This window comes from Danio rerio, chromosome 1 (assembly GCF_052040795.2).
Source record: "Danio rerio strain M-AB ecotype USA chromosome 1, GRCz13ab, whole genome shotgun sequence".
Taxonomy (NCBI): Eukaryota; Metazoa; Chordata; class Actinopteri; order Cypriniformes; family Danionidae; genus Danio; species Danio rerio.
Genome location: NC_141021.1, coordinates 33274189 through 33286254, shown reverse-complemented (window position 1 = coordinate 33286254; position 12066 = coordinate 33274189). Strand labels below are relative to the sequence as shown.

The 12066-nt window shown below is 35.2% G+C and overlaps 1 protein-coding gene across 4 annotated transcripts in view; it reads left to right on the top strand.

The window, feature by feature from the left end:
* The window catches only part of igf2bp2b (insulin-like growth factor 2 mRNA binding protein 2b), a 67177-nt gene that overhangs the window by 24564 nt on the left and 30547 nt on the right, over window positions 1-12066 (top strand). For 2 of the 4 annotated variants that reach the window (XM_087235754.1, XM_087235752.1), the window contains exon 1: window positions 9660-9705. The exons of the other annotated variants lie outside the window; for them this stretch is intronic. The gene's annotated coding sequence lies outside the window, so the exon portion shown is untranslated. Of the gene's footprint in view, window positions 1-9659; window positions 9706-12066 lie in introns of those variants that run through there. 4 annotated transcript variants of the gene reach the window in all.

Below are 12066 nucleotides of genomic sequence, written 5' to 3'. Positions count from 1 at the left end.
AAATGTTTCAGGACTGATAGAAACATGGGAACAATTGTAAAGTAGTATTTATTTATTCATAGTTTCTTGTTTTGATCAATTAATGTGAATGATAACAATTTAAACTTGCTATTTCTGAAGTTTTTCCCCCTCTAAATAGCATTTTTTTCCCCATAACAAAACTATTAAATCTGTAGGTTCAATTTTGCTGAGGACAAGGACAATGACATGTAAATTTGTAAACTTGTAACATGTAAACTTGATATTTGTATGCCTTAACTAATCCTGTGGTGCTATCTTTTAGAAGTAGCTAATGGATAGCATGTACTTTGTCAAGTATGCTAATGTTTACTTTTGAACAATAATTTCTGCTGTAGAGGGCATCTGAATACTAATACACATAGCACAGCTCATACATAATTTAGCCACTGGGGGCAGCGAGATGTTGCTGTGTTGAAATAGTGCACATGGAATGTTAATGTGGTAAGCGATGTCCAGGTGTACGTCTAAAAATGTGAAAAGGCAGTGATGCTTTTTTTATTATTATTCAATGAAAATGCATCACCTGCGGGTTTTATGGTTTTATTCATTTTGACAGTGATTGCTGATTTAAAAGTTACAGTGCCTGCATGCCGCTTGACACATGCAGACACTGGTGATAGCTTAAGCACTGTAGATCCAGACTGCTTGTTTTGTCACTCATAATAATAGTCACCAGGTCTGGAGCTCTATTCCAAAAGCTTTTGTCTTCTACAACAGCATAATTCAGTGTATTAAAAATGTGTACAAATTTGAACTGATCGACTGAAATGTTAAGAGCCACACGTATTCATTTATTTGTGCTTGATTAATTAATTATGTACCTCACAATAAGTTAATTAATGCCAATTAATTACCATAGTTTTGAGAGTCAAAATTAAATAATGCTCTCAAAATAATGGTAAAAATTATTTGTTGTTATCACAGCTTTACCAGTGAGAGTGGTTGAGCTCAACCACATTAAAGGCAAGACATGTCAGATGCTAGAGAGCATTTGATTGGTCAGAAGATTGATGAAGACTGAAGTATGAGTCATGTGAAAAAAATTGTTAATTGTTAATCCATTTAGGCAGATTAACTGCAATCTTTTGATGTTTGTATATTTTACACTAGATTTTTGTCAATGTTTTGGAGCAACTAGATTATATTAAGACTATACTTACTGATACTAACTTCTGATTTTTATTTTCATTTCACAAGGACTTAAGAACTAAAAGCTTCACATTTAATTAGGGCTGTTTGATGATGGGTATTTTGCATTTATAAATATATTATATATATATAATTATCTCCCTCCAATCACCTATTACAGCTTTTATAATACTGTTGTAAATTAAAAAAAAAAAATAATAATCTAAGTGTGTGCATGTGGGGGTAGTCAGATAGACAGACAGAAAGGTATATATATATATATATATATATATATATATATATATATATATATATATATATATATATTATATATATATATATATATATATATATATATATATATATATATATATATATATATATATATATATATATATATATATATATATATATATATATATATAGATGAGAGTTATTAGCCCCCCTATTTATTTTTTTCCCCAATTTCTGTTTAACGGAGAGATTTTTTTCCACACATTTCTAAACAATAGTTTTAGTAACTTATTTTTAATAACTGATTTATTTTATCTTTGCCATGATGACAGTAAATAATATTGAAATAAAATTTAAATGTTTGAATTATTAGCCCCTGCTTTTAATTTAAGCAGTTTTAAATTTTTTAAACACCATTTTAATGACAAAATAATTTGCCCCTTTAGGCAAATTTTTTTTCCGATAGTCTACAGAACAAAATATTGTTATACTATAACTTGCCTAATTACCCTAACCTGCTCAGTTAACCTAATTAACCTAGTAAAGCCCTTAAATCTCCCTTTAAACTGTACAGAAGTGTCTTGGCAAAAAACTAAAAAAATGCAACAGTAAAAATCCGTAACCTGGTTAACAGTAGGTTTCCTTAATATATACTGCGATTAACCGTAAACTGACTTTCCCAGAATTCCCTGCATGGCACATCCCTTTTTATACTTTTTGTTGTCATTACTATGGATGTTTTTAGTTGTTTCCTCATCAGTAATGTACATTAGAGATTTATGTTACATCTAATGCTGATAAACAATGTTTATTTCATGACTTTTATTTTTTGCGTGTTACCAAACTGGTGTTTAGTAGCTGTGTGAATGACACTGAGCACCTTCTATACACTGATACACTTTTCTGCTTGTGGTTGAAGTTGTTTTGATGTGCATTGATTCATTATGTAACTTTCTCATCACCACCTGCATATGGCTGTGTAAACGTGCCTATCTGTGTAACAAAAGATGTGTAGATGTTGCTAATTCAAAATACAGACATATTACATATAAATGAATGAAAAACAGTAGTTTACTGTAAAAATGAGAAATTACTTTTACTGTTTGTACCGTATTTTTAACAGATTTATATATATATATATATATATATATATATATAGTTTTTGTGTGTAATGTCCAGTAGCAGATAAAATAGTCCTCTGTCAGATGTGAATATGACTATTAAATATAAAAAGATTTCACCATGCATTTGTGGGTAGCTACAGTAGGTGTATAGAACAGAACTTGATTAATCATGTAGCATCAGGAGGACTAAGACAGTGTTTTTGTTGTGTGTAGCAAATCTTGCCAAGACCTTCAAGCGGTTGGTTCAAAGTAACATTTAAGTTCAGGCTTGACTAGTATAGATCCATCTAATGAGCAGAGGTGAAAGTTCATATGGATCACTCTGTGTATTAAAGAGTCAGTAGTGTCTTAGCTTTGATCCCACTGGTAGTAGCTCAGACTGAAATTGGCAGTGTTACAAAACTAACCGGTTCACTTCAGGGAGACATACACTTGCAAGAGCAGATTGTGAGCTGATCAGACCTAGATGTGATTTTGCTGGTCTAGATGGCCAGATATTGTAGATCTGATTAAGGCGAGGCATTAGTTGCTGATGAGGCAAAATTCTTTCGCGCACCAAAGCACTGAGAGAGATTATGTCTAGTGCTTGGCTAATTTGATTAGAAATTGAATTTATGGCTGGTATTCAAGATTAAAACTTAACACACACCCTTCAGTCATAGTCTATAAAGTAGATTTTCATTTGTTGTACTTTTAATAATACACTCTTCTACCTCTTTTGTTCAAGTGGAAAATGCACTTGCTCGCTTTCTTGGCCCTGACTCTTTCAGGATGCTTATGTGCTTAAGTGATTAAGAGACGAAGTGGGAAATCGGGTTAATTCAGCTTAGAAGTGTCTGTAGGCGGTTGAGGGCCACTGCCACTTTAGGGCCCTTAAACATATCTTGAATCTACCTAATGGAGAACCTGAGCTCAGCAGGTTCTGGACCTTGTGTTGTGGTTATTTTGTTCTGGTTTTATTGATTTATTGGAAAGGTTTGGGAATGTTTAATCATAATCATTTTGTTGTTCAGTAAGAACCTGGGTAGGCATGGGCCGGTATAAGATTCTGACGGTATGACAACTTTGAATAAAAAATCACGGATTCACTGTATTGTGATTACTGCTATTAAAATATCTTCTTTTTAAATCTCTGGTTAAAAAAACAATAACTTTTTACCCTTTTTTGAACACAATATATTTTATTTTGACAAACATTTAAAATATTTTGGAACAGTAAGCATGTCAGGCTAAATAACGAAAATCAATCATTGACTTCTGCTGTCTTCATTAGTTTCTAAAACATAGATTCCTTTACCATTTAAATTTGCATCTTTGAATAACTTTTCAGCTGGAGATACTGTTGTACTATAAAAAAGGAAAAGAAAAAAAAACAGAATATTTTGGTGGTTTTAAAACCTTGACTTTTCTAAATCACAATAGACCTTGAAAACAGTTGTAGTTCAATGCTTAAACCTGATCACTAAGCCCCCAAATGTACTTGTTTGGTGTGTTTCCTATAGCTTTTGTTTTGCTTTTGTTTTCCCACTGACACACACACACATAAAATCTCCTCTCATCTGACAGACTGGAATTTGTTGCACAGCTCTGAGTGTAATTAGTTAACTAGTTAGTGTAATTGTCTACAGTAATTACTGTACAGAATTATACATTAACTAGTTACTGTAATTAAATTCCTTTTCATGTTTAATGTAAGAACAGTTACTTGTAATGTACTTGCTAAGTACCATACATAAATTCAGCAGTTCTGCAAACATTGATTCAGAAGAAGAGACATTGTGGTTCTGTTAAAAAAACAAATAAATAAATAAAATAAAATATATATATATATATATATATATATATATATATATATATATATATATATATATATATATATATATATATATATATATATATATATATATATATATATTGTGCAGAATAATTCTAGATTCTAACTAAAGAAGGTTACATCAATTAAGACGACTGCACATGCTAAATAAACATTAAATTGAGTGCGAAATTAGTTCATGACAGTTTATTGTATAAACTCAGAGAAGCAGAGTAGTGGTGTATACTTATTCATACTGTAAGTTTTGCTCAATAACTTGAATTAACCTAAAGAAGGTTACTGGAACAATTACCAGTGATCTAGGGACTGTAGATCGCTGATGAACTAAGTTGAAGACTGTAGAATAACACAAGATATGTCACTCGTATAGTTTTGAATGGGGAGTAGTGTAACAAGCAATATGGTAAATGAAGCTTCACCTACTGGTACAGGAGCCAATCATCGATCGCTATACACTGACAGAGAAGCTCATAACAGATGTCTGCTTTTATGACAGTTTGTTGGTCAACAAACACACGGGAACAACAAGCTTCACAGACATAAGAGATTCATCCAAATAAAGATTAAAATCTCTACTTTTAAATGAACCAAGTGCTCTTGAAAACAAAAGAGTTTTGGTTTTGTAATCTGTATGAAACTCACATGAGGTGCAGTCCATCCTGTCAAATGCACATCACATGACAGCAACTACTGAAATGCTCACAAACTTGTAAACGATGAAGTTTTAGTTAAAGTCATTTCAGCAGGAGATTCACCCTCAAGACCAAATTGTGGATTACTTCAGAAGACCAGTGCAATCAGACGATCTTTATCCGGAGGATGATAATGGGTTGTTGCTAGATCAGATACGATTGCGGACGGAAGTTAACAAAAATTATTTTTATTATTTATTTCACCTCCCATTTATTGTATTTTATTAACGTCTACTCAATCTAGCCTTTCCCATGATAATGTGTAGAATGGCCATAAATGAGGTTGGTGTTGTGATCTCTGTTCTTTTGATTGCACATGCGCAATAGCTTGGGTAACCAGAAAAAATGCAGATTTTGTTTAATTTGTATGTTGAGATCGTATGTTTCAAAAATGGCCGCAGACTGAAATGATTTGCCACACACACACACTGTTCACTGTCAGAAAGAAAGGCACACAAGCTGTCACTGGGGTGGTACCTTTTCAAAAGGTACACATTAGTACCATATTGGTACCTCAAAAGTATATTAGTACCTACAAAATTTCAAAGGAACACACACACACACACACACACACACACACACACACACACACACACACACACACACACACACACAAACACACACACACACACACACACACACACACACACACACACACACACACACACACAGGTGCGGCTTCTTCCCACTCATCACCATCACTACAGTATATATTTCAGTTTGTGTGCCCCTCTCGGTGTTTCTTAATTTGTTTGACCTTTTTTTTTTGTCTTGTTTTGTTATAGTTTGTTGTTTAAATGTTTAAATGGTAATACTTAAGTAATACTTTATATAAAGCTAAAAAATGTTTGTATGACTGACCATAATGTTAGAGTCTTTACTTTGGAGTCATCAAAGCCCTATGTACATCTTAAGAGTTATAAGGTCACCTGCAGGAAAATCAGCAGATTACACCTCTAACTTTATTCTATAGTGCAATGTGATCAAAATTAAAGCTTTTCTTTGTAGTTTATTGTACACTTTATTATTTAATTTGGTAACACTTTACAATAAAGTTGTATTAGTTAATATTACTTAATACTTGTACTAACATGAACAGTGAACAATACATTAGTTACAATATTTGATTATGTTAGTGAACATTAGAAAATGGAAATAATGTTGTTCCTCATTAGTTCATTAACTCACTGTGTATTAACTAATGTTATTAAGCATGATTTAAGATGTTGATAAGGCATTAGTAAATGTTGAATGATGATTAATAATTTCTGTACAAGTATTGTTCATAATTAGTTCATGTTAGTGAATACGTTAACTAATGGAACCTTATTGTAAAGTGTGATCCTTGTTTTAATGAAAGTATAAATTAAATAATTAAAAAAGGGAGAAAAAGAATATCTAAATGAAATGACTGAACAAAAACAATGAGTAAAATAATTAATGCGTATCCTTTGCCTGAAATTAAGTTCACGATTTTCTCACGATTCTGTAGATATAAAACAAAGGTTAATATGAGTGGGCTATTATTATTGTTATTCTGAACATGTGGTAAAACAGCAATAGGCTTTGTGTAGCTGTACTGTTGGTTAAAATGTTAAATTTTGTATAGACTTGGAATGGTGGACTTGAACAGACTTTAGATTTGTCCTGGTCATTAATGCTGATGATAATTCTGATGTTGAATAATTTTGTTTGGAACATATGCTTACAATCTGTTATTTTCTGCTTAAAATCTGTCACTGATGTGCTTTTCATGAATACAGAAGACTGGGTGGATATTTTTGCATTTCGGCGGGTTTTGAATACTTTTTCGGCTGGAATCAGTCAGCTACATCTGGCAACACTGTGTGCGCTTTTGGTTTAATTTTCATTGCTAAGAGCGGTTCCAACCCAAGCTCATTCTGGAAACGTAGCCCCGCGGACGGTTCTGGAGACCGCGATTTACGTTTCCGGAGGTACGTAAGGCCGAGTTTAGTTTTTTTCGAGCGAATGCTGCGTGGCGGTGCGGCGCCGCTCCGCCCCTCCTCTTTGCGCTCGGCGGCCGACAGCTCGCCTTCGAGTGGAGGGCTTTCCCGTTGCAACGAGTTTGTCCGCTTAGCTCACAGCGTTGAGTCGGCGGAGTGGAGGCCCCGGAGGAGGAGGAGGAGCCGGCCGCGGGGACGACGACCGGGATTGAGTCCGGGGAACAGCGGTTCCGGAAATCAGGTAAGACGAAAAACGGAATCCAAAAAATAAGGGCAAGAACGCGGCGGGATCCGAAAACGCGGTCGAAATCGAAGACGAGGGCTTTTGCTTTTGCTTTTTTTTTTCTGGACGGCTTTCGCGAACCGTCGCTCGGGTTTAGGGAAGGAGGAGGAGGAGGAGGAAGAGGAGGGCGGTCCTGCGGCTTTTCACGCGAGAACGGCGCGGGCGCGAACGGCCGCACTCCCGAGAGGCGCCTGAGACGGGAAAAAGCGCGCACAGCGGCCTCTCGCGGATCCGCGAAAACAAAAACCGCTCGAATACGTACCTCACGGGACGTAAATCGCAGTCCGCAGAAACGTCCGCGGGGCTACGTTTTCACAATGAGCTCGGGTTGAGCGGTTCACTTGCCACCCGGCTCCGAAACATTCACTCTGTGCCACAAACTGAATGTTATTTACAACTTTATTACCTGTTATTCACAGCTTATGGGGGTTCTGTTTACTAAAGTAAACTTCATTCAGAGGTGCGCACACCCCCGCCCTCTCTGTGGTAACAGCTGACAGTCAGCTCATGTCACGTGTGATTTTGCGGTCGCAAATACATTAAATGAAGGTAGAAATTACATTTTTGAGATGAATTGTATCTTAGAAATATAGCATGTGACTCTTTTAACACCATTTGGAGGTGTCCACTTTGCTGAACAATGTATGAAAAACTAGACTTGTGCGGCCACCATTGCTTCTCTCCTGAACTTGAAAATATGATTGACAGAATCGTAGAAATGCTGGATTAAGATCGTCTAGGGGGTCGAATCGAGAACACAATTTTTTTACAATTAATTGTGCAGCTCTAGTTGGGCGATGTTGACCAATTTGGCATCGTACAATGTCTAATGTGAAAAATCACGATGGACGATGCATACATTTTCACGGTTTTCACTGCAAAATCCTGCCAATCCACCTGCGCGGATTTAGGAAACATTTATGCAGAATGCATTTTTGCACCTAAAAATTGCCCAACGCAATGCTCAGGATCAGATAAACAGTTGTTATGTGATTATGTGAACTTGCTGAAGTAAAAAAGCCCACAGTGCTTGCCTTACCTTTGTGCTCTTCTTATTGGCTCACTGCTCTAAAACTGAAGTTTTAGCCGAACAATTGGTTAATATCAGCCGTCAATCACTCAGTCAATGCCTGCTGCCTTCAGATGACAGGAGCTACAGCCGCAGAAATGTGAAGCACTGAAGATGAGAGAATGAAAAGAACACTGACAGATTTACCCAGTTACTAATAATGACACATCTTATTAGTGATCATGTGCTGAATCCTAATCCACCATTTACACTTTTCCAAGAGTGGATAAAAGACTCAGCATCGTGAAGTTCGTCGGCCATCGGCGATGGACGATGGCATCCTCTATCGGCATATCGGCACAACCCTAATATATATATATATATATATATATATATATATATATATATATATATATATATATATATATATATATATAATTATTTACAGCTAAAAGCCTTGTCTGTCTGTAGGTGTATGTAAGCACATTGCTTTTATGGCTTATCCACTTCACTTAAGGATACATTTATTCATTCATTCATTTTCTTTTCGGCTTTGTCCTTTTATTATTCTGGGGTCGCCACAACCTATCATCGGGGGCTCGAACCAGCGACCTTCTTGCGGATTATTGGGTTAATCGATCATTCCATATAAACGTGATTCCATATAAATTTGTATTTAACACTTTGCAAATGAACAGCAACTCCTAAATTGCATGTAGAATGTGTTCTTGACTACCTGTGCGGTCATGTTATCTGGATTGCCATGAGCATTTGTAACTTTGCACATAGTAAATTCTCTTACAATACATCGTTGACAGGAAACATAGCCCAAACATTAAGACTTGTAGTATAAATGCATTTCTTGGTGCCTTTGGACTGGCAATCAAGATATGTCAAAAACAACCTGTCATACAGTCGTATGTTGGCTCATTACAGCTTCACAATACATTGATACAATATATTCCTGCGTTATATTCTCTGGCCATGGCCCTGATGTGTTTTAACAAGGATTGTACAGTAGGATATGTTTACCCTGTGACTCATTAAAACAGATCAAGTTTTCCTGGCTTTTCACAAACACATGGGTGGAGAGCCTGAAACCTCTGTTACATGACTAATGTTGATTGGTGACACCAAAAAGTGACGTGGAACTACTGTGAAATCATTGTGGTGTCTGTCTGAGGGGTGTCTGGATTGTCCTGTTGCTATGTTCTGTGAGTGTACCATCTCTGTCTTTTTTTCTGTAAAGAGGTGTGCCACTAATGTGTATTTAAAATAGTGGAATTTGACAGAAGTCTCAGCATGTCTGCAGAACTGGAAGAGCAGGGTGTAGTGTGAAGGTGATCTCTCTGGCAGCTTGTTTAGTTAGCACAGTTAATGTTTGTATCCGTGTCAGCAAGATGAGCACACTGTAAGGTAAATGAATCAATCTATTATTATTTCCAATGGTCAAAGGGTCAAACTCACATTAAATATGAAAACGTATTTACATACAAAGAAAGAGTCAATATTGGTTATAAGTGTATAAGTGAAAGAGAAAGTAATTGTAACATATTGTACAGATGGATGATTTACAAAAATCCCAAAATCTTTATGGATGGAAGTAGATTAAAATTGGATTATTGTTTAAAATATTGTTATTTATCCTTATCCTTATTACCCTGTTTCACAGCCATTACTGTGTCTGCAAATTTGATTTCAAAAATAGGTTACAATGACTTATCCTGACAAAAACAACTAGGCTAAACAATCTAATTGATAATAACTATTGACATATCAGTTTGTAGGTAGTAAAATGATGTGATTGTGGCAATTTGTACACTGTCAGAAAGAAAGGCACACAAGCTGTCACTGGGGTGGTACCTTTTCAAAAGGTACACATTAGTACCATATTGGTACTTCAAAAGTATATTAGTACCTACAAAATTTAAAAAAGGAATACTTTTGTGCTTTTTAGGTACTAATATGTACCCTTGAGGTGTTACTATGGACCTTTAAGGTACAAATTTGTACTATTTGAAAAGGTACAACCCCAGTGACAGCTTGCATACCTTTATTTCTGAGAGCGTATAGATTGTATTACATATAATGTATATATACATTAAAAGTATGTTATTTTATTTACTATTATTATTTTTTATTCATTTATTACTTTAGCTGATGTGTAATGTAGCTGTGTGAACATAAACAACATCTCTGAATGGTACTGTCACTCAAAGTTTAATGCAAAGGGAGACATTGGCTATACAGAGTTAGCTTAGCAAAGCCTACAGTGAACGTAGTTTGAGGACAACAAAACAATACATCGGGGTTAATGAAGTCAAAAACCCTTTAGGTTATGCGCATACATCTCGTGCAGTGAAGGGGCTTGGCCTGAGGCGCTGTAATGTTATAGCAGAGAAAGCTAAAATGTCATCCAAACACTGCTATTTCCACAGAGCTTGTTCTGTTTCTGTATTTGGGCTTCCAAAGGACACAAAGAGAGAAGTGCTTACAATTTAATTTTCATTTTGTTCTAGAGAGTTATACAAAAGTGCTGGATTCGGCTAAAAACCTCTCAAAGAAGGAATAGTTACAACCTTTGATACATGCGTAGTTTCTAGCATTAATGGTATGTTGTAGCAAGGACATAAACAAGGGGAAATGCTGCTGGGCACCTTTAACAATTAAGCTACCAATTGATATTTATCTGTCAAACCCATGTAAACAGCCACAGTCTTCAGCAGCGCTGCAGTGTCTCTCTAAGCGACTGCTTTTCCTGCGTTCTACATCTCAAATAATGAACTCGCAAAAGATCTGTTTTATATTACTAACAATACACATGCCTACAACCCCGAATATTTTAGAGAGCTGGCATTAGGTTCAGCTATGTTCTCTTCATTTTCTGTCTGATTCAGGCTCAAACTGCTGCAGCTAATAGTTACGCCAACTGACAGTGTTTACACAATGGTGATTTGCATGCTTTATGCTTCCTGGTGACATGGAGCCGATCCGCGAATCACAGCACATTACAGTTATGTTAGCTTTTTGAGGGCTGGCCTTCAGAGGAACTAGGAAATATGATTTCGTTTTCATGTCAGCCGAGTGGTATATAATTAAAGTAAGATATATGAAAAAATAACGAGATGTTTTACAAATGAAGCATGAGCACACATTGCTTTGCATCCCATAAAAATAACCAAGCCTTAAAAATACACTCTAAACCACCCCTTTAGTAGTGTTATTTATTATATTAATAATACTACATTTTTATTGATTGATTGATTGATTGATATGTAAATTTGGGGCTGGTAACTGAAAGTTTTAACCACATCAAAGCTTGTTTGATCAAAAATATACAAAAACAGTAATAGTGTAGAATATTACGTCTTAAATAGCTAAAACTGTTTCTATTTTAACAGATTTTAAAATGTAATTTGTTTCTGTAAGGGCAAATACATTATTATTTTTAAACAAATTCTAACAGTTTGTGCAAACTGTTCTTCTTTTCTTTTTCATCTGATGAACAGAGTTTATTTGAAATATACTAATTGTTTTCAGCACTATACCTTATTTTCCGGTTGTTTTGATCAATGTAATGTTTTCTTACAGAAAGCATGTTTAGAAAAATACTTTTAATTAGGAATGCACCGATACCATTTTTTTGGAACCAATCCGATCCTGATATCTAAATTCTGAGTATTGATTGATACAGATCCAAACAAATTTCATTTGGTATAATTTGTTGGTTATTTCAGTGTATGTTTGTTGGTCAGTTATCCACAAAATAAATACGAA